At 33.6% G+C, this 23297-nt stretch overlaps 1 non-coding gene across 1 annotated transcript; it reads right to left on the bottom strand.

Moving 5' to 3' along the window:
* Window positions 1-799: 799 nt before the first annotated feature.
* Window positions 800-906, bottom strand: LOC139873678 (small nucleolar RNA R71). The gene has a single exon (XR_011767405.1). It is a non-coding gene; the product is annotated as a small nucleolar RNA R71 (small nucleolar RNA).
* Window positions 907-23297: the final 22391 nt, after the last annotated feature.

The raw sequence follows: 23297 nt of genomic DNA, 5'->3' as shown, positions 1-23297 counted from the left end.
GGCTATTCGAAACGTGGGCAAAATCAGAAAAGTCTATTAATTGGATAACTTATATAATTTTTCTTTCTTTTTAAAAAACTAATAGGATATTCAGTGAATGCACCGAGCAAAACGTTCACCACCTTTTGTACGTTCACCACCTGTAACTCGATCAAGACATCTAGCAAATATTGTCGCCGTTGATTTTTCTTTAGAATCGTCATCCAATCGACTAAGTACTCCAATTCAAATTTCCGATAATCCATTTTTTGAACCCGACCTCACAATTGAGAATCCGGAGAATATTCAGGGACGATTTCGAGATCCTGAACCATTAATTTTTCCTCCGGAACCACCAATCTTTCAAACAGAGATTGTTGAGGAACGAACCATTAAATCAGAATCCTCTAGTGATTCAGATTCAACAAATTCAATCATGGAAAATCTGGAACCTTTAAGTATGGAAGACCGAATGAGAGCTAAACGCACTGGCCAAGGTCACGCAATTACTCCTCCAGACATTAATGCGCCAGATTATGAAATCAAAGGACAAATTCTACACATGGTAACTAATCAATGCCAATTTAGTGGTGCGCCGAAGGAAGATCCAAATGAACATCTTCGTACCTTTAATAGGATCTGCACTCTATTTAAAATAAGAGAAGTGGAGGATGAACAGATATATCTCATGTTATTTCCCTGGACTTTAAAGGGAGAAGCCAAAGATTGGTTAGAATCGTTACCTGAAGGGGCGATTGATACATGGGACGTTTTAGTTGAAAATTTTCTTAAACAATTCTTTCCGGCATCTAAAGCCGTAAGACTTCAAGGCGAAATTGTTACATTCACACAAAAGCTAAATGAAACTCTATATGAGGCATGGACAAGATTTAGAAAGTTATTGAGAGGATGTCCGCAACATGGTTTAGACACTTTTCAAATGGTACAAATATTCTACCAAGGATGCGACATCACTACAAGGAAAGACATCGATATAGCAGCTGGTGGTTCCATTATGAAGAAAACAGAAACTGATGCTTACAAAATTATTGATAACACTGCTTCCCACTCACATGAGTGGCACCAAGAAAAAGATATCGTTTGATCATCTAAAGCAGCTAGAGCCGATTCTAGTCATGACTTAGATTCTATTTCCGCAAAGATAGATGCTGTCGAGAGACGAATGGAAAAGATGACTAAAGATATACACTCAATACGAATTAGTTGTGAGCAGTGTGGAGGACCACATTTGACAAAAGATTGTCTCAGTATTGAACTAACAATGGAACAAAGAGAGAATGTTTCATACATAAACCAAAGGCCTGGAAATAATTATCAGAATAATTATCAACCGCCAAGACCAATTTACAACCAAAACCAGAATTATAACCGAAATATTCCATACAACAACCAACAAGGTCCTAGTAATCAACAAGTATCCAATAATACTTACAATCAGCAAAGACCTAATTTTCAAAATAAACCACCACAAACCGATGATAAAAAGCCAAATTTAGAAGACATGATGACGAAGCTAGTTGAATCTCAAACACAGTTTTTCACATCTCAGAAACAAACCAATGAACAAAATGCTCAAGCATTTAGAAATCAACAAGCTTCTATTCAAAATCTGGAACAAGAAGTAAGTAACCTAGCAAGGTTAATAGGTGAAAGAAAACCGGGAAGTCTACCTAGTGATACAAATGCTAACCCCCGGAATGAAACAGCTAAAGCCATTACCACAAGAAGTGTTATTACACTTAAACCACCTGAAATACCTGTAATTTCTGATGAAGCTATTCCTACTCCACAAGAACCACAACCTGAACAAGATAAGGAAAAAGAACCGGTAGTTGAAAAGGTTAATGAAGATAACACAGTTAAGGCTAAACCTTATGTTAAACCATACCAACCACCACTTCGTTACCCGAGTAAAATGAGAAAATAGAGACTTGAAGCCGAGCAATCCAAATTCTTGGATATGTTTAAACAGATAAATGTAAATCTTCCTTTCATTGATGTGATTTCAGGAATTCCGAGATATGCTAAATTTCTGAAAGATCTAATCTCAAATAGAAAGAAAATGGAATAACTCTCGGCTGTTACTATGAATGCTAATTGTTCAGCAGTGCTGTTGAATAAGATACCAGAAAAACTATCTGATCCAGGAAGTTTCACAATTCCATGTTTTCTGGGTAGTCTTAGTTCAATAGAAGCATTGGCAGACTTAGGTGCTAGTATAAATTTAATGCCGTATTCACTATACACTAAACTAGACCTTGGAGAATTGAAACCAACACGAATAAGCATACAACTAGCCGATAGATCAGTAAAATATCCTAGAGGGATAATGGAGAACATGCTAGTTAAAGTTGGTACTTTAGTATTTCCAGTAGATTTTGTTGTTCTGGACATGGAAGAAGATTCTCAAGTTCCTCTTATATTAGGAAGACCATTTTTAAACACGGCTAAAGCAATGATAGACGTGTTTGGTAAGAAACTAACTCTAAGTATAGAGGACGAGAGTGTTACCTTTTCAGTTGATAGAACAATGCAACAACCGCAATCTGCAGATGATACATGTTATTATATTCAAACTATAGAATCACATGCAGAATTGTTAGAAGAATTTCCAGAATTACAAGGAACAGGAGAATGTTCTTTAGGAGAAGGAACTGAACCAATTGATGAAACTGAAATGTTAGCTACACTTATGGCTAATGGATATGAACCAACAACAGAAGAAATTCAAATGCTAAAAGAAGAAGACATATATCGATATAAATCATCGATAGAAGAACCACCGAAATTAGAGTTAAAGCCACTTCCAAACCATTTGGAATACGCTTATTTACATGGTAAATCTAAATTACCTATAATAATATCGTCTTCTCTTACTGAAAATGAAAAATCTCAACTCATTTCTGTGCTAAAAGCTCATAAACCAGCTATTGCATGGAAGATTCATGATATTAAAGGAATAAGTCCTTCGTATTGCACACATAAAATCCTTATGGAAGAAGGTCATAAAACGTATGTGCAACGCCAACGAAGACTAAATCCTAATATGCAAGATGTTGTTAAGAAAGAAATTATTAAACTGCTAGATGCAGGTTTAATTTATCCAATTTCTGATAGTCCATGGGTAAGCCCAGTTCAATGCGTGCCTAAGAAGGGTGGCATGACTGTCATCACAAATGAGAAAAATGAGCTTATTTCGACTAGGACTGTAACAGGATGGCGTGTATGTATTGATTATAGAAAATTAAATGACGCCACCAGAAAAGAACACTTTCCCTTACCTTTCATTGATCAAATGTTGGAAAGATTAGCTGGAAATAGTTACTATTGTTTTCTTGATGGTTTTTCCGGATATTTTCAAATTCCAATAGCACCCGAAGACCAAGAAAAAACCACGTTCACGTGCCCTTATGGTACTTTTGCTTACAAACGCATGCCATTTTTACTTTGCAACGCCCCTGCAACCTTTCAAAGGTGCATGATGGTGATTTTTCACGACATGATAGAAGAATGCATGGAAGTTTTCATGGATGACTTTTCAGTCTTCGGTGATACATTTGAATCATGTCTAGTTAATCTTGAACGAATGCTTATTAGATGTGAACAATCAAATCTAGTTCTTAATTGGGAAAAATACCATTTCATGGTTAAAGAAGGCATCGTTCTTGGACATAAAATTTCAAAGGAAGGAATTGAAGTGGATAGAGCTAAAGTATATGTAATTGCTAAACTTCCACATCCCACAAATGTTAGAGGAGTTAGGAGTTTTCTAGGGCATGCCAGTTTTTACCGACGTTTCATAAAAGATTTTTCTAAAATTACCACTCCTATGAATAAACTCCTAGAAATGATGCTCCATTCATCTTTTCAGATGAATGTATCAAATCTTTTAATATTTTTAAAGAAAAACTCACTAACGTGCCGATTATGATATCTCCAAATTGGAATCTACCATTTGAACTTATGTGCGATGCAAGTGATTTTGCAATGGGAGCCGTTTTAGGACAAAGGATTGAAAAAAGATTTCAACCTATATATTATGCTAGTAAGACGTTACAAGGAGCACAAACAAATTACACAACTACTGAAAAGGAACTCCTTGTTATTATCTTTGCTTTTGACAAATTTCGTTCATATCTCGTTCTAGCTAAAACGGTGGTCTATACCGACCATTCTGCTCTTAGATACCTATTTTCGAAACAAGATGCTAAACCACAATTAATCCGTTGGATCTTACTCTTACAAGAGTTTGATATTGAAATCCGAGATAAAAAGGGAGCAGAAAATCTCGCCGTTGATCATCTTTCTTGTCTTGAAAATTCAGAATTAGAAGTTCTAAATGAATCAGCCATACAAGACAACTTTCCTGATGAATATCTATTGAAGATAGATTATAATGAAATTCCATGGTTTGCAGACTATGCAAACTATTTAGTATGTGGATTCCTTGAAAAAGGATTGTCGTACCAAAAACGAAAGAAATTCTTTAGTGATATAAAACACTATTTCTGGGAAGATCCACATTTGTTTAAAAGTTGTCCAGATGGAATAATACGCCGATGTGTATTCGAAGATGAAGCTAGTAAAATCTTAAACCATTGTCACACAGGACCAATAGGAGGGCATTATGGGCCTCAACTAACAGCAAGAAAAGTTTACGATGCTGGATTCTATTGGCCTACAATTTACAAAGATGCACACCTTCTTTGCAAATCCTGTGATGCTTGTCAAAGGGCCGGAAAAATAAGTCAACGTGATGAAATACCACAAAATGCCATTCAAGTATGTGAAGTATTTGACATTTGGGGTATTGACTTTATAGGTCCATTTCCAAAATCTCATAAAAATCTCTATATTCTCGTAGCCATTAATTATGTATCTAAATGGGCGGAAGCACAAGCTCTCCCAACTAACGATGCACGAGTTGTAGTCAACTTTTTAAAATGCCTTTTTGCTAGGTTTGGAACACCGAAAGCTTTAATAAGTGATCTGGGAACTCATTTCTGTAATAATCAACTTGAGAAAGTTCTTAAAAGATATGGAGTAACTCATAAAATCTCCACTGCTTATCATCCACAGACAAGTGGACAAGTTGAAAATACCAACTGAGCATTAAAACGTATTCTAGAGAAAACCTTAGGATCAAATCCGAAGGAATGGTCCATTAAATTGGAGGATGCACTCTGGGCTTTTAGAACAGCCTACAAAACTCCAATTGGAACCGCACCTTTTAAACTCGTTTACGGAAAAGCATGTCATCTTCCAGTAGAAATTGAACACAAAGCATTTTGGGCTTTGAAGACATGTAATCTTGATTTACATGAAGCTGGACGTCTACGATTAAGTCAACTAAACGAATTAGAAGAATTAAGACAAGAAGCATACGAAAATTCGCTAATCTATAAGGAAAGAACGAAGAAATGGCAGGATAAAAGAATCAGAAGTTCAAAAGAATTTAAGGAAGGAGACAAAGTTCTTCTTTTCAATTCTCGATTCAAGCTATTTCCTGGAAAATTGAAATCAAAATGGTCTGGACCATTCATAGTCAAAAGAGTTTTCCCATACGGAACAATAGAATTAATAAATTCAAATGGGATTGAATTTAAAGTTAATGGTCACAGAGTTAAACATTACATAGATAGTCCGATGGAAGTTGACAACGAAGTTAATCACAATTTCAACACCACAGCTAACTACGTGTGGGGAGAAACAAGTCTTTTAAGGATAATATGTATTTCTGTTAGAGTTAGATTTTCTGTTTTCGTGTAGTTCTCGAAAATGGAACCCGAATGGTCTTTCCCTAGCAGATCCTAAAGAACTAGTCTTCTCCCCCCATTCTGAATTTTTATTTTTTTTAGGTTTTACGAAATGAAGACTTCCTGTGAATTAAACCATGGTCTAATGCTACACGCTTTGATCACTAAACGTAATAATGACACCCTTCCAAGTGAAATAGTATCAGTAATCAGAGAAAAATTAGACGGAGTAAGAAAAGAATCCAGATGCGAAAATAATAAGTTACAATTTGGTAAAGGAAAATCAAAATCCGCAGCGAAAAGAAGAGCATGACACCTTGAAAGATGTCACAAATGCGGAAAATGGTCACACGAAAGTAAATATTCAAATAATCAAACCTATTCAAACACCGAATTTGTTACTTTATGCAGAGACGGACCGTTCATATGTTTAGAAGAAAAAACGTTAAATGCTCGAGGTTACGCCTATGTAGCCATGAAAAATCAATTAGTCCGACTATCTTATGAATGGGCTAGAGCATATCAATAAGAAATATATTTCACAGGTAAGTTTGTACAGTTTTTATTTTTATTTTTATTTTTAACATTTTGATAATAAACGCTATTTGTTCGCTATAAAGTATTAAATTGGTATTCGATAAAATTAGGTCTTGCAACCGAAATTATTGATATCATACAAAAATTTATTACATCACTGCGAAATTTAACGTTTATTCTTAAGGTATAAATATCTTTAATCAATCAACCAAAAATATTTCAAAAATTCGTCATGAGTTAAACTAGGTCGTTGAACCGAAATTACTTTACCGAAAAGTGGGGCGCATATTTTTGATAATATTTGATTGATTAAAGTGGGATAAAAGCCAAAAAGATTTTTAATTTTATTTTTACCATATTTTTAAAATTAATATATAAATATTAAATTAATATTGTGAATTTTTTTTAAAATCAATATATTTAAGTTTGTAAATATTTGAAAATTTTAATATTTTTAATATAAGTTTGTATGTATAAAAACAAAAATATAATATAAGTTGGTGTGAATTTTTAATTATTAATATGAATTTTCAATTTTATGCATTTTAAATTTAAGTTTGTTGTAAATTTAAAAACAAAAATTTACTTTATTTCGCTAAGTTAAAAATATGATTTTTAAAATTCGTCGTGAGTTGAAGACTAGGTCGTTGAACCGAAATTGCTTTACCCGAGGGAGGGACGAGAACTTTAATTATCATTATTTTTAATCTTATTGAATTAAAGTATGCCAAAAACATTAAAAAAAAAACCCAAAAATCTTTGCTTTTAAAATCGCGCTTAAAAATGACAAATTTTAAAATTTTTGTCGAGGGACGGACTAGGACATCGATCCGAAACGCCCTTATCCTAAAAAGAAACAAATTTTAATTTTTAAATTAATTTTATGTTTTATAAAGTTATAAGGTTTTAAAAAAATATATATATATATCGCCGCGACTCGCGGTGCTTTGTGGGTTCCCACCACCGCACTCGCGGAGCATCAAAAATCCAGAAAAAAACATAACTGGTCGAATAGACCAGTTTGCACACTCACACTGATGTTATGCGAGGTGTATATAAAATAGCTTTATATTTTACAAGGAAATACTATTAAATACGATACAATTTTACACAAGATATTTTTTTATTTATAGAATGGATATACTTAAACCTTGCTACAACACTTATAGGCAGTGTACCTAATCGTACAGTAGTGTAGTTTTTAGTAAGTCCGGTTCGTTCTACAGGGAAAATCTTTAAACAAAGCTTAACGCTATATTAGTTTACTTTTATAAAAATACAAATATATATATATAAGTAATATTATATTATAAAGGGGGATTTTTACCTTTTAATGACCGGTTTGTCGATTTTAAAACTTTAGTCGCAGTTAAAACCAAATGTAAAATAATAAATAAATACAAGACTTAATTTAAAGCGTAAAGTAAATAACGATAATGAAATTGCGATAAATGAAAGTGCGATAAAATAAACTTGCGATAATTAAAAAGTACGATAATTAAAAGTGTAATTAAATATAATAACAATAAAAATGCGATAATTAGAAGTGCAATTAAATATAAAATAAAGGAAATTAAATATGAAATAAAATAATTATGCTTATTTAAACTTCCGTAATCATGATGTTTGACGTGTTGATTTTAGTTTTATGCCCATGGGTTAATTGTCCTTTGTCCTGGATTATTTAATATGTCCGTCTGGTTTTTGTCCATAACAGTCCATCAATCATAAATATAAAGTGCGAGTGTCCTCGTCAAATTATTCTTATACCCGAAGTTAAATATTCCAACTAATTGGGGACTTAAACTGTAACAATATTTTAATACTTTGTTTAATAATTACACTAGGATGTCGACTGAGTGTAACCCAAGGTTTTAATATTTTGTTATCAATTATACCAAGTGTCCTTGTACATAATTTCACCCCTGTTTTAATTATTCTAGTGGCTATTAATCCATTCCCGTGTCCGGTTAAATGAACGATTATTCGTACATATAAATACCCCGCCCATCGTGTCCGATCGAGTGTATATGATAATTTATAGGGACGCCCATTTGTAAATCTTTATATTAACATTAACAAACTATCATTTAGTTAAACAAATATAAAGCCCATTAATAGCCCATAGTCTAATTTCCCCAAGTGTCGTTCTTTTGTCCAAACTCCAATTATGGTACAAAGCCCAATTACCCAATTTTAGTAATTAGCCCAACATCATGATTACTTCGGATTAAATAAGCATAATAATAACTTAGCTACGAGACATTAATGTAAAAAGGTTGAACATAACTTACAATGATTAAAAATAGCGTAGCGTTACACGGACAGAATTTCAACTTACACCCTTACAACATTCGCTAACATACCCTTATTATTAGAATTATAATTAAAATTAAAATTAAAATATAAATATAAATATATTTACGTATACATATATAGAGAGAGATTGAATTTGGATGATAAAAATGATCAGAATTCGTTTGGCTTTATAGGGAATTGAGTTCAGGGGTACTCCGCGACTCGCGGCAATTTTTGCCTTCAAACTCCGCAGAGTTTGAAAATACAGCTCACCCTCCTTTAGCTTCTTTCTTGCCGACGATTTATAAATATATTATAATATATATATTAATTTTAAGAATTAATTATATATTATATTATATTTATGTGCATAGTTGACTCGTAATTTTTAGTCCATTGCGTCGAGCGTTGAGAGTTGACTCATGTCCCGGTTCCGGATTTTCGAACGTCCTTGCGTACAATTTTATATTTTGTACTTTGCGTTTTTGAATCTTGTACTCTTGTAATTTCGAGACGTTTCTCATCAATATTTGGAACCTCTTTGATTGTACTTTGTACTTTTGAGCTTTTTGGACCTTTGCGTCTTCAATTCATCGAATCTGTCTTTTGTCTTCACCTTTTATTATTTAAATGAATATCACTTGTAAATAGAACAATTGCAACTAAAAGCTTTTCTTTCTTGAGGAATAATGCTATGAAATATATGTTCGTTTTTAGCATTATCAAATATTCCCACACTTGAGCGTTGCTTGTCCTCAAGCAATATAGTCTTGAAATACTAGAATTACTTCTTTATTCTTCACACTTTGTACATCAGTGATTTCTTTACGGCGGTATAAACAATGGTAGTAATGTTGTGGTTTACAGTCCCACATGACTATATAAAAATTTAGATCCATTAAGGAAATTGGATCTTTATGAAAACATTTGATCTTTGAAAATTCAATCTAGCTTTTACCCTAGATAAGTTTTCCGGAATAACCCTTCACCGGTGTTTGCAAAATATTTTTGTGGGTTTGGTGGGTTTCAGATTTGAAAATTTTAGCTCAAAACTTGCGGTTTTGTGTCACCCACTTGCTAACCTTGTATTAAGAAAGCAACACGTCCAGTTTACTTGCTCCGTATATTACCTTTCGATAAACTACCGTCCGGTTGTAAAGGAAAGCGTTGAACAAGCAACTGTTAAGGCAATGTCCCCTGACATGCTTTTAATTATGGTCTATAACGTGTCGGACGCAATTACTATCCTTGGTAGGAGCAATAGTAAAGCTCACCCTTATAATTTGTAGGTTTGGCACAAGGTCCTGTCTTTGACCACTATGCAATCACCGTTCTTACGGTTGACACCCGATTTAGTTCAGGTGACCTAATGAATTCCAGGTGAATTCCTAGGATTTTACGTTCAATGGTAATGAACGCATTGAAAATGGGTTTTTAGAAAACAAATCGGTTTATAATTTTGATCAAAATATTTTCTCGTTCAAGCTCGAGTTTAGATATCATTGAATTCCATGAGTTAGTAATTCTCAATCTTTAAGGTCAATCTCAAGGATTGAGTAATATCAGTCTTAAAAGCTAATTTTTTAATCTTTAAGGAGATTATCCTTTCTGGGGATCTGATTCATTAGTCTTATCAAGCTAATTTGCACGGTGCCTCCCCATTGTACGAGATAAATCCTTCTCATGGTTAGGATAAATCTGACCACTTGGAGACCCTGTTTAATGCTGAGGTCTGTGGATTTCCTGCTGATTTTAGTGATGACTTTTCTAGATTTTTCGTCAACCTACAGCTGGTCTGGACGACAACTTCATGACCTAAATCAAGAAGCGCGTGACTTTTTCGGAAGACTTTACTTCCTTTTAGTGATGGAATTGATTCATCGTGTAGATCCACCTTTCTTACATTAAATCAGGTAAAACTTTTTAGTTTAGTCCAAAGCAAAAGTATTTTCAGTTATTTGTACAAAAATATGTGATATATGTTTTGAATAACTTGGAGAATTTTCCCACACTTGGCTTTTATTTTTCCTTTTTGTTCTCCTCTATTCCATTCTTAAATGAATTCTAACATTTTGATTTGTTTCTCAATTTATGTCCTTTCCGAGGTAACAATAATTTCGGTGTTAACACCTAGTTTTATCGTTCATAAATATGTATAAATATGATTTTGAGTTCATTTAATTGGAAATTTTGAAAATTTTACTAGAAGTGGGTAGTCAGTATATAAGACTAGGGCTGTTCTTTATTATCAGAGAGTACTAGATTCTAATACAACTACTGCTTTTACTAGCATTTTTAATGGTAACCAAGTGTTTAAGATCAAAAAATTTTAAAATCCGAAAGAATTTAACCCTTCCCACACTTAAGATCTTGCAATGCCCTCATTTGCAAGAAATCAGTAACAATTTAAATTATTGAGGGTGATTAGCGTAGAAATGATTAAATTTTACCAAAGTTTCCAAACATATTGGCGTTTGTTTTCTGAATGATAAATGGTGCACATCATTTGTTCATTCTGTCTTGTTGTTATTTCACATATATTTTGCATCTTGTCGTCAAAATTAGTTGCTTTTGCTGAACTTAATGCCAGTCTTTGAAAATGCGTTGTTTTACCCTGTTGTGTACATAAGATAAAATGCAAACATATATACATATTTTTGAAGTTTGGTATATTACCCCACATTCAAACATTATTAAAATCTAAAAATAAAAATTAGTAAAAAAAACTAATACAATTCCAACATAAGTATTAAATGTATCAACATTACAAATAAAAAAATAAATAAAACTAAGTACACTAGGGATGATACTGATACCAGTAGGGGTTCCATGCAAAACCGTATGTGCTATAGAATGCTTCGGCAGGGTTATACGTAGGATACGGTGGTTGCATCTCTATAGACCAGGGAGGGAATATGGGCGTTGGAGTAGGAATATAGTTTCTACCTATATATTGGCAATAAGCTATGATTTGGTTTTGATGAACTTGCCAATCTTCAAATGCTCTATGTCTAGCATTTTCGTACTCCTGTGAAGCTATAAACCTTTGCATTTCTTGCATTTCATTTCCCCCTCCTACATTACCTTGCTGTTGGTTTCTCTTAACCTGTGGATGTCTACCATTATATCGTACTGCGGCATTATTTCGCCTCTTCAAAACTTTAGCACCATGGTATAAATTTAAACCTATTGTATCTTGGGGTTCTGGTTCTTCTACTAATAATCCCCCCCGACTTATATCCACATTGAGATACTCAGCAATCAAAGTAATAAATATACCACCTCCTATTATGCTATGCGGTCTCATCCCCCTAACCATAGCTGATAAATAAAAACCCACACAATACGGTATACTTACAGCACTTTGTGGGTCTCGAATACACATGTGGTAAAACAAATCCTGTTCATTTACCTTTTCCTTATTCTTACCTCTTTGTGTAATCGAGTTCGCTAAAAACCTATGAATTACTCTTAACTCTGCTCTATCTATATCCAAATAAGAGTAATTCCCCCCTTTGAACCGGTGATGGCTAGTCATTTGACTCCATACACCATGCGTATCAAAATTTTCATCAATTTTCCTACCGTTCAATATCAACCCTCTACAATTGGCAGATGCTAGCTCCTCAGGCGTATATATACGTAAGGCCTGAGCCATGTCTAGTAAAGACATGTGGCGCATCGAACCTCCTAACAAAAATCTAATAAAAGATCGATCGGTTAAACTAACTGCCCGATCATTTATTTCTATACTACACAATAATTCTTCACACCATACTTTATATACAGGTCTACGCATGGTGAATAAACGTACCCAGTCGTTAAAAGTAGAATTACCATACCTCTGTGCAAGTAATTCCCTAATTGGCCCGGCCAATTCTACAGCTTCTAATGGTCCCCATTCTATGACCCTAGGTACCTCAACAGCTTTAGAATGAAGAGTATGCAATCCCCGTTGGTATTTTGGATAATCTATCCAACGTCTGTCAAATCTCAAGTTCGGGTGCAAATCTTCTAAGTGCATATCAGAAAATGTCATTACTGGATGAGGTATATCTTGCTTGTAGTAGTTATCCACCTCCTGTTGGTCCGCATTCTCAGGAGGAGCATTGCGAGCTTGGGATGAAGATTCACCCCTTTCAGTCATTTTTCTTGAGTAATTCCTTGATAGCATCCTTCTCAACATGATTTTAGTAAAAGATTAGATGATTAATGGTGAAAAAATTCGATTTTTTGTGTGATATTTTTGGGTTTTTTCGCAGTATGTTTTGTGGGTGTTGTGTGGACTGAGCTGTTCCAGCTCCTTTATTTTTTTTCTGTAATTCGGTCCCTCCGCGAGTCGCGGGGTTTTTACCCTTCAAACTCCGCGAGTCGCGAGGTTTGTATTTTTTTTTTTTTTTTTTATAAAATCTTAACTTATGAAACAATTAAGTAATTAATTTTAAAATTTTGTTTCCCTTTGTTTTAGGACGAGGTCGTTTCGGATCGATGTCCTAGTCCGTCCTTCGACAAAATTTTAAAATTTGTCTTTTTCAAGCGATTGTTTTAAAAGCTTAGATTTTTGGGTTTTTTTTTTTAATGTTTTTGGCATACTTTAATTCAATAAGATTAAAAATAATGATAATAAAAGTTCTCGTCCCTCCCTCGGGTAAAGCAATTTCGGTTCAAAAACCTAGTCTTCAACTTACGACGAATTTTAAAAATCATATTTTTAACTTAGCGAAATAAAGTAAATTTTTGTTTTTAAATTCACACCAAACTTAAATTAAAAATTCATAAAAATAAAATTCATATTTTAAAAATTAAAAATTCACACCAAACTTAATTTAAAAATTCATATTATAAAATCACACCAAACTTATATTATATTTTTTAAATATTTATAATTTTAAATATATTGTTTTTACAAAGTTTACAATATTAATTTAAGATTTATATATTAATTTTAAAAACATGGTAAAAATAAAATTAAAAATCTTTTTGGCTTTTTATCCCACTTTAATCAATCAAATATTATCAAAAATACGCGCCCCTCTTTTCGGTAAAGTAATTTCGGTTCCATAACCTAATTTAACTCATGACGAATTTTTGAAATATTTTGGGTTGATTGATTAAAGATATTTATACCTTAAGAATAAACGTTAAATTTTGCAGTGATGTAATAAATTTTTGTATGATATCAATAATTTCGGTCGCCAAACCTAATTTTATTCAATACTAATTTAATACTTTTTAGCGAACAAATTAGCGTTTATTATCAAAAGGTTAAAAATAAAAATAAAAATAAAAATAAAAACTGTACAGACATACCTGTGAAATAGATTTCTTAGTTATACGATCTATCCCATTCATAAGATAGTCGGTTTAATTGGTTTTCCATGGCTACATAGGCGTAACCTCAAGCATTCAATGATTTTTCTTCTAAACATATGTACGGTCCGTCTCTGCATAAAGTAACAAATTCGGTGTTTGAATAGGTTTGATTATTTGAACATTTACCTCCATGTGACCATTTTCCGCATTTGTGACATCTTTCTAGGTGTCGTGCTCTCCTCTTCGCTGCGGATTTTGATTTTTCTTTACCAAATTGTAACTTATTATCTTCGCATCTGGATTCTTTTCTTACTCCGTCCAATCTTTCTCTGATTACTGATACTATTTCACTCGGAAGTGTGTCATTATTACGTTTAGTGATCAAAGCGTGTAGCATTAGACCATGGTTTAGTTCACAGGCAGTCTTCATTTCCTAAAAAAAATAAAAATTCAGAATGGGGGGAGAAGACTAGTTCTTTAGGGTCTGCTAGGGAAAGACCATTCGGGTTCCATTTTCGAGAACTACACGAAAACAGACAATCTAACTCTAACAGAAATACATATTATCCTTTAAAGACTTGATTCTCCCCACACTTAGTTAGCTGTGGTATCGAAATTGTGATTAACTTCATTGTCGAATTCCATCGGACTCTCTATGTAGTGTTTAACTCTGTGACCATTAACTTTAAATTCAATCCCTTTTGAATTTATTAATTCTATCGTTCCGTATGGGAAAACTCTTTTGACTATGAATGGTCCAGACCATCTTGATTTCAATTTTCCAGGAAATAGCTTAAATCGTGAATTGAAAAGAATAACTCTGTCTCCTTCTTTAAATTCTTTTAAACTTCTGATTCTTTTATCATGCCATTTCTTAGTTCTTTCTTTATAGATTAACGAATTTTCGTATGCTTCATGTCTTAATTCTTCTAATTCGTTTAGTTGACTTAACCGTAGACGTCCAGCTTCATGTAAATCAAGATTACATGTCTTCAAAGCCCAAAATACTTTGTGTTCAATTTCTACTGGAAGATGACATGCTTTTCCATAAACAAGTCTAAAAGGTTTGGTTCCAATTGGAGTTTTGTAGGCTGTTCTAAAAGCCCAGAGTGCATCCTCCAATTTAATGGACCATTCCTTCGGATTTGATCCTACGGTTTTCTCTAGAATATGTTTTAAAGCTCGGTTGGTATTTTCAACTTGTCCACTTGTTTGTGGATGATATGCGGTGGAGATTTTATGAGTTACTCCATATCTTTTAAGAACTTTTTCAAGTTGATTATTACAGAAATGAGTACCCCGATCACTTATTAAAGCTTTCGGTGTTCCAAACCTTGCAAAAAGACGTTTTAAAATGTTGACTACAACTCGTGCATCATTAGTTGAGAGAGCTTGTGCTTCAGCCCATTTAGATACATAATCAATGGCTACGAGAATATAGAGATTATTATGAGATTTTGGAAATGGACCCATAAAGTCAATACCCCAAATGTCAAATACTTCACATACTTGAATGACATTTTGTGGCATTTCATCACGTTGACTTATTTTTCCGGCCCTTTGACAAGCATCACAGGATTTGCAAAGAAGGTGTGCATCTTTGTAAATTGTAGGCCAATAGAATCCAGTTTCATACACTTTTCTTGCTGTTAGTTGAGGCCCATAATGCCCTCCTGTTGGTCCTGTGTGACAATGGTTTAAAATTTTACTAGCTTCATCTCCAAATACACATCGGCGTATTATTCCATCTGGACAACTTTTAAACAGATGTGGATCTTCCCAGAAATAGTGTTTTATATCACTGAAGAATTTCTTTCGTTTTTGGTACGATAATCCTTTTTCAAGGAATCCACAAACTAAGTAGTTTGCATAGTCTGCAAACCATGGAATTTCTTTATAATCTATCTTCAATAGATATTCATCAGGAAAGTTGTCTTGTATGGCCGATTCATTTAGAACTTCTAATTCGGGATTTTCAAGTCGAGAAAGATGATCAGCGGCGAGATTTTCTGCTCCTCTTTTATCTCGGATTTCAATATCAAACTCTTGTAAGAGTAAGATCCAATGGATTAATCGTGGTTTAGCATCTTGTTTCGAAAATAGGTATCTAAGAGCAGAATGGTCGGTATAGACCACCGTTTTTGCTAGAACGAGATATGATCGAAATTTGTCAAAAGCAAAGACAATAGCAAGGAGTTCTTTTTCAGTAGTTGTATAGTTCGTTTGTGCTCCTTGTAACGTCTTACTAGCATAATATATAGGTTGAAATCGTTTTTCAATCCTTTGTCCTAAAACGGCTCCCATTGCAAAATCACTTGCATCGCACATTAGTTCAAATGGTAGATTCCAATTTGGTGTTATCATGATCGGCGCATTAGTTAGTTTCTCTTTAAGAATATTAAAAGATTTGATACACTCATCTGAAAAGATGAATGGAGCATCTTTTTCTAGGAGTTTATTCATAGGAGTGGCAATTTTAGAAAAATCTTTTATGAAACGTCGGTAAAAACCGGCATGCCCTAGAAAACTCCTAACTCCTCTAACATTGGTGGGATGTGGAAGTTTAGCAATTACATCTACTTTAGCTCTATCCACTTCAATTCCTTCCTTCAAAATTTTATGTCCAAGAACAATGCCTTCTTTAACCATGAAATGGCATTTCTCCCAATTAAGTACTAGATTTGATTGTTCGCATCTAATAAGCATTCATTCAAGATTAGCTAGACATGTTTCAAATGTATCACCGAAGACTGAAAAGTCATCCATGAAAACTTCCATGCATTCTTCTATCATGTCGTGAAAAATCGCCATCATGCACCTTTGAAAGGTTGCAGGGGCGTTGCAAAGTCCAAATGGCATGCGTTTGTCAGCAAAAGTACCATAAGGGTACGTGAATGTGGTTTTCTCTTGATCTTCGGGTGCTATTGGAATTTGAAAATATCCGGAAAATCCATCTAGAAAACAATAGTAACTATTTCCGGCTAGCCTTTCCAACATTTGATCAATGAAAGGTAAGGGAAAGTGATCTTTTCTGGTGGCGTCATTTAATTTTCTATAATCAATACACACACGCCATCCTGTTACAGTCCTAGTAGGAATAAGCTCATTTTTTTCATTTGTAATGACAGTCATGCCACCCTTCTTAGGCACGCATTGAACTGGGCTTACCCATGGACTATCAGAAATTGGATAAATTAGACCTGCGTCTAGCAGTTTAATAATTTCTTTTTTAACTACATCTTGCATATTCGGATTTAGTCTTCGTTGGCGTTGCACATACGTTTTATGACCTTCTTCCATAAGGATTTTATGTGTGCAATACGAAGGACTTATTCCTTTAATATCATGAATCTTCCATGCAATGGCTGGTTTATGAGCTTTCAACACAGAAATGAGTTGTGATTTCTCATTTTCAGTAAGAGAAGACGATATTATTACAGGTAATTCAGATTCACCATGTAAATAAGCGTATTCCAAATGGTTTGGAAGTGGCTTTAACTCTAATTTCGGAGGTTCTTCTATCGATGATTTATATCGATATCTGTCTTCTTCTTTTAGCATTTGAATTTCTTCTGTTGTTGGTTCATATCCATTAGCTATAAGTGTAGCTAACATTTCAGATTCATTAATTTGTTCTGTTCCTTCTCCTAAAGAACATTCTCCTGTTCCTTGTAATTCTGGAAATTCTTCTAACAATTCTGCATGTGAATCTATAGTTTGAATATAATAACATGTATCATCTGCAGAGTGCGGTTGTTGCATTGCTCTATCAACTGAAAAGGTAACACTCTCATCCTCTATACTTAGGATCAGTTTCTTACCAAACACGTCTATCATTGCTTTAGCCGTGTTTAAGAATGGTCTTCCTAATATGAGAGGAACTTGAGAATCTTCTTCCATGTCAAGAACAACAAAATCTACTGGAAATACTAAAGTACCAACTTTAACTAGCATGTTCTCCATTATCCCTCTAGGATATTTTATTGATCTATCGGCTAGTTGTATACTTATTCTGGTTGGTTTCAATTCTCCAAGGTCTAGTTTAGCGTATAGTGAATACGACATTAAATTTATACTAGCACATAAGTCTGCCAATGCTTCTATTGAACTAAGACTACCCAGAAAACATGAAATTGTAAAACTTCCTGGATCAAATAGTTTTTCTGGTATCTTATTCAACAGCACTGCTGAACAATTAGCATTCATAGTAACAGCCGAGAGTTCTTCCATTTTCTTTCTATTCGAGATTAGATCTTTCAAGAATTTAGCATATCTAGGCATTCCTGAAATCACATCAATGAAAGGAAGATTTACATTTATCTGTTTAAACATATCCAAGAATTTGGATTGCTCGGCTTCAAGTTTCTCTTTCTTCATTTTACTCGGGTAAGGAAGTGGTGGTTGGTATGGTTTAACATAAGGTTTATCCTTAATTGTGTTATCTTCATTAACCTTTTCAACTACCGGTTCTTTTTCCTTATCTTGATCAGGTTGTGGTTCTTGTGGAGTAGGAATAGCTTCATCAGAAGTTACATGTATTTCAGGTGGTTTAAGTGTTGTACCACTTCTTGTGGTAATGGCTTTAGCTGTTTCATTCCGGGGGTTAGCATTTGTATCACTAGGTAGACTTCCCGATTTTCTTTCACCTATTAACCTTGCTAGGTTACTTACTTCTTGTTCCAAGTTTTGAATAGAAGCTTGTTGATTTCTAAATGCTTGAGCATTTTGTTCATTAGTTTGTTTTTGAGATGTGAAAAACTGCGTTTGAGTTTCAACTAGCTTCGTCATCATATCTTCTAAATTCGGCTTTTTATCATCGGTTTGTGGTGGTTTGTTTTGAAAATTAGGTCTTTGCTGATTGTAATTATTGTTGGACACTTGTTGATTGCTAGGACCTTGTTGGTTGTTGTATGGAATATTTCGGTTATAGTTCTGGTTTTGATTGTAGATCGGTCTTGGCGGTTGATAATTATTCTGATAATTATTTCCAGGCCTTTGGTTTATGTATGAAATATTCTCTCTTTGTTCCATTGTTAATTCAATACTGAGACAATCTTTTGTCAAATGTGGTCCTCCACACAGCTCACAACTAATTCGTATTGAGTGAATATCTTTAGTCATCTTTTCCATTCGTCTCTCGACAGCATCTATCTTTACGAAAATGGAATCTCAGTCATGGCTAGAATCGGCTCTAGCTGCTTTAGATGATCTAACGATATCTTTTTCTTGGTGCCACTCATGTGAGTGGGAAGCAGTGTTATCAATAATTTTATAAGCATCAGTTTCGGTTTTCTTCATAATGGAACCACCAGCTGCTATATCGATGTCTTTTCTTGTAGTGATGTCGCATCCTTGGTAGAATATTTGTACTATTTGACAGGTATCTAAACCATGTTGCGGACATCCTCTTAATAACTTTCCAAATCTTGTCCACGCCTCATATAGAGTTTCATTCGGTTTCTGTGTAAACGTAACAATTTCTCCTTGAAGTCTTACGGCTTTAGATGCCGGAAAGAATTGTTTAAGAAATTTTTCAACTAAAACGTCTCATGTATCAATCGCCCCTTCAGGTAACGATTCCAACCAATCTTTGGCTTCTCCCTTTAAAGTCCAGGGAAATAACATGAGATATATCTGTTCATCCTCCACTTCTCGGATTTTAAATAGTGTGCAGATCCTATTAAAGGTACGAAGATGTTCATTTGGATCTTCCTTCGGCGCACCACTAAATTGGCATTGATTAGTCACCATGTGTAGAATTTGTGACGACTCCGTTAAAACACTTAACGGCTCCGTCACTTGGTCCCACAGCTTGATCGAAACTCTATATGAATTTTATAAAACAACCTTGCATTCTTTATTTAAAAATGATTTCCTATAAAGAAAATCTACTAAATTGTATAAATTTAGAAAAACTATACATAAATACTTTAACCAAATGTTGACCAAACAAAGTCAACAACATCCACTTTTTAATGTAACAAAATAGAATGCAAGTTAATGTTTAACAAAAGCTGTCATCATAAATATGCAGACCCTCTAAGCACAGCGGAAGCAGTCAATCATAAACCTGAGAATAAAACATGCGAGTAACTGTCAACAAAAATGTTGAGTGAATTATAGGTTTAATATTGCAAACAATATTTAATTTAAACAATAAAAATTTATGTTTGAAAACATAAAACTCCTTTTAAACCACCAAATTATATGCTAGAAAACATATAATAAAACATTATTCCATTTTCCGTGAGCCACCTGGTAACCACTTAACCCTTTATTTACCCTTGCCAAACACAATAAATAATATACACCGAACAAGTGTATCTTCAACTAAATACGAAGTACTAAATATTCCGATTATAAATTGCTAGCACGACTAGCTCGAAATGGGGTTGTCAAACCCGATAGATCTATCCATAGGATTCGCGTTCACCAGTAGAAACCAGTGATTACAGTTACCAGACTAGGGAATATTTTTGTTCAACTCACAATGAATAATTTAAACCAACTTCCACTTGTCCAAAATATAAAATAAATTGCATGTATTCTCATCCCAAAAGATTTAAATAGAAAAATGGGACTATAACTCACCTTAAATAGCAACTGAAGAAATCTCACAAACAAGCGAACGGCAAGTAAAGTAAAGTGATCAAGAAAGATCACAACGCCGACCTATAAATAAAGCAGGTCGAAATAAATAACTAACTTAGGTCAAGTCTTAGTATGATAGCTATTGTACATGTTGCAAGTAGACATAGAACATTACTCAGCAAGCATCGGTTTGATTGGAACAGCATAAGGACACACACTTTCTATTTTTAGAAAGTTTCTATTTTTACCAGGTTTCCATTTTTGGAATGTTTCTATTTTGGGAAAGTTTCTATTTTAGGAAAGTTTCTATTTTTGGAAAGTTTCCAAATTTAGAAACTTCTATTTTTAGAAAGTTTTGAAGTTAGGAAAGTTTCCTTATTTAGAAAGTCAACAGAAGTCAACTGAAAGTCAAAGTCAACCGAAAGTCAACTCAAAAGTCAAACTTGGTCAACATAGTCAACATTAATTTGAAAAGTGTAAGTTATAATAATAACATAGGTTATAATGTTTATTAAAGTCAAAAGTGTAAAGTTATGTCATAACATAAGTTTAATTAAATAAAATGAATTATTAAAGTTAATATAAGTTGAAATGTTATAATTAGTATAACATAAGTATTTAATTAATTAATTAAATATTAATCATTATATAAGTTTTATTAATTAATAATGAATTTTAATTCATATCATAAGTATTATAAATTAATAATGAATTATTAATTATATCATAAGTTTCTAATTAAAATTATTAAATCATAAGTATTTAATAATTAAATCATAATTAAATAATAATTAAGTCTTACAATAATTAAATAATTATTTAATCTTTATTATAAGTCTTATAATAATTTCTCAAAAATAAATTTAATACTTATCATAAGTATTTTTCTTTAATAATAAAAGTATTATTAATCATAAGTTTAATTAAAATGTTAATTAAATCATAATTAATAATTAAATGATATAATAAATATTTATATCATAAGTCTTAAATAATAATAATTACTTATTTTATCATAAGTAATTTATTAATAATGAAATCCATTCATTTTAACATAAGTTTAATCATTAACCATAAGTTTTAAGTTTAAAAGTTCATCGGGTCGTATCTTGAGCCCCGGGTGTCGGTTTCGGGCGAGCCACATATGCATCTCCGCCTACTCAAACCACCCGACACAATTATGTACTCAAGAACACTCCAATAACAGTCCCTAGGTCGTGGATATCAGCCATGACAACACTTGGGAATTCAATTTACTCAAAACAGTGATTTAGGCACAACGGGTGAACCGTGGCTCGGATTTAAGTGAGCCGAACATGAAAATTCGTCCCACCATCAGTCCTAACCAAATGACACACCCTAAAGACACCAAGAATGATCACAAAGTCGGACCATACCTTGTTCTTGCCCATAACACCTTTCAATCTTTACCAAAAATCAAATTAAGCATATCTAGGGCTCCGGGAATCGAAACGACATGAATCCGGAGTCTAAAATTAATGTCTTGATGAGAGGAACTCATTTATATATTTTATTTTAACTTTTATATCAGTTACAAAGTCAGAAACACACGAAAAAGCTGCTGTCCCAATTAAATCAAACCGAAAACATGTATAATCGAGCAATTCTACGCATACAATCATCAATACAATAACATGTAATCATCATACTATCAATATAACATATAAAATCAGTAAAATAAATGAAAAATTGAAAAGCTAGGGTTAGGGTTTATACCCTAATCAAGAATTGAAGGATATGAACGTGTAGAGAACGATGCGGTGAACCCGATTATGATGAAAGCTCTAAACCTTTAAAGCAAAAATTGAAAGATGATGATGATGTTTAGTGGTGGTGGTGACGGCAAGGATGAGAGGAGAGGAGAGGGTTTGCAAAAAAAAAAATGAATTAGGTTGAAATGAGAAGTATTGTGGAGTTTTGATCAACATGTATCACAATTTACAAAGTTTGGCAAAAATACCCCCTCCCCTTGACAATTTTGGCCAAGAACTGAATGGGGTGGGCCCCATAGTGACCCAATTTGATAAATGACAAAATCCTAGTGGCCCGAACGCCCGAACGAAACCCGAAACGCGAAAACACCGCTACGCGATTGATTTTTCGGAGAGATAATAAATACGCGACGAATAAAATATATAAACACTATATATAATCATATGACATCAAAATATCATATTTAAAATAATTAGGACTTAAAAATCCCAAAAACTCGACCGTTTGTTTGAAAACCGAAAAGATTCGCCGGATAGAAATCCGCGACTCGTAGGAACGTATAATTTAAAATATGAATACAAATATTCATATAACACATAATAATTAATATATTATTACAAAAATAATAATATAGGTCATAGAAATGACGTGGCACGAATAACAATTAACGGTCATTAAATAGTTAACGGTAAAAGATAACGGAAAAAGTAGGGTCGTTACAGTACCTTCCCGTTACGGAAATTTCGTCCCGAAATTTAAGCAGGTGCAGGGGTTGACTCAGCATCTGGGAACAAATGCGGGTACTTCTGCCTCATCTGAACTTCACGCTCCCAAGTGAACTCGGGAACGCGTCTGGCGTTCCATGTAACTCGAACAATAGGAATTCTACTCTGCTTGAGAGTCTTAACCTCTCGGTCCATAATTTCAACAGGTTCCTCAATAAAATGTAGTTGCTTATCAACATGAAGTTCATCAAAAAGAATAGTTTCATTGGCCTCGGCCAAACACTTCTTTAAATTTGATACATGAAAAACGTCACAAATAGCACTGAGTTCTTGTGGCAATTTC

The sequence above is a fragment of the Rutidosis leptorrhynchoides genome, chromosome 10 (assembly GCF_046630445.1).
Source record: "Rutidosis leptorrhynchoides isolate AG116_Rl617_1_P2 chromosome 10, CSIRO_AGI_Rlap_v1, whole genome shotgun sequence".
Lineage (NCBI taxonomy): Eukaryota > Viridiplantae > Streptophyta > Magnoliopsida > Asterales > Asteraceae > Rutidosis > Rutidosis leptorrhynchoides.
The sequence above is the reverse complement of the archived record's forward strand: the minus strand, read 5'-3'. Positions and strand labels throughout refer to the sequence as shown.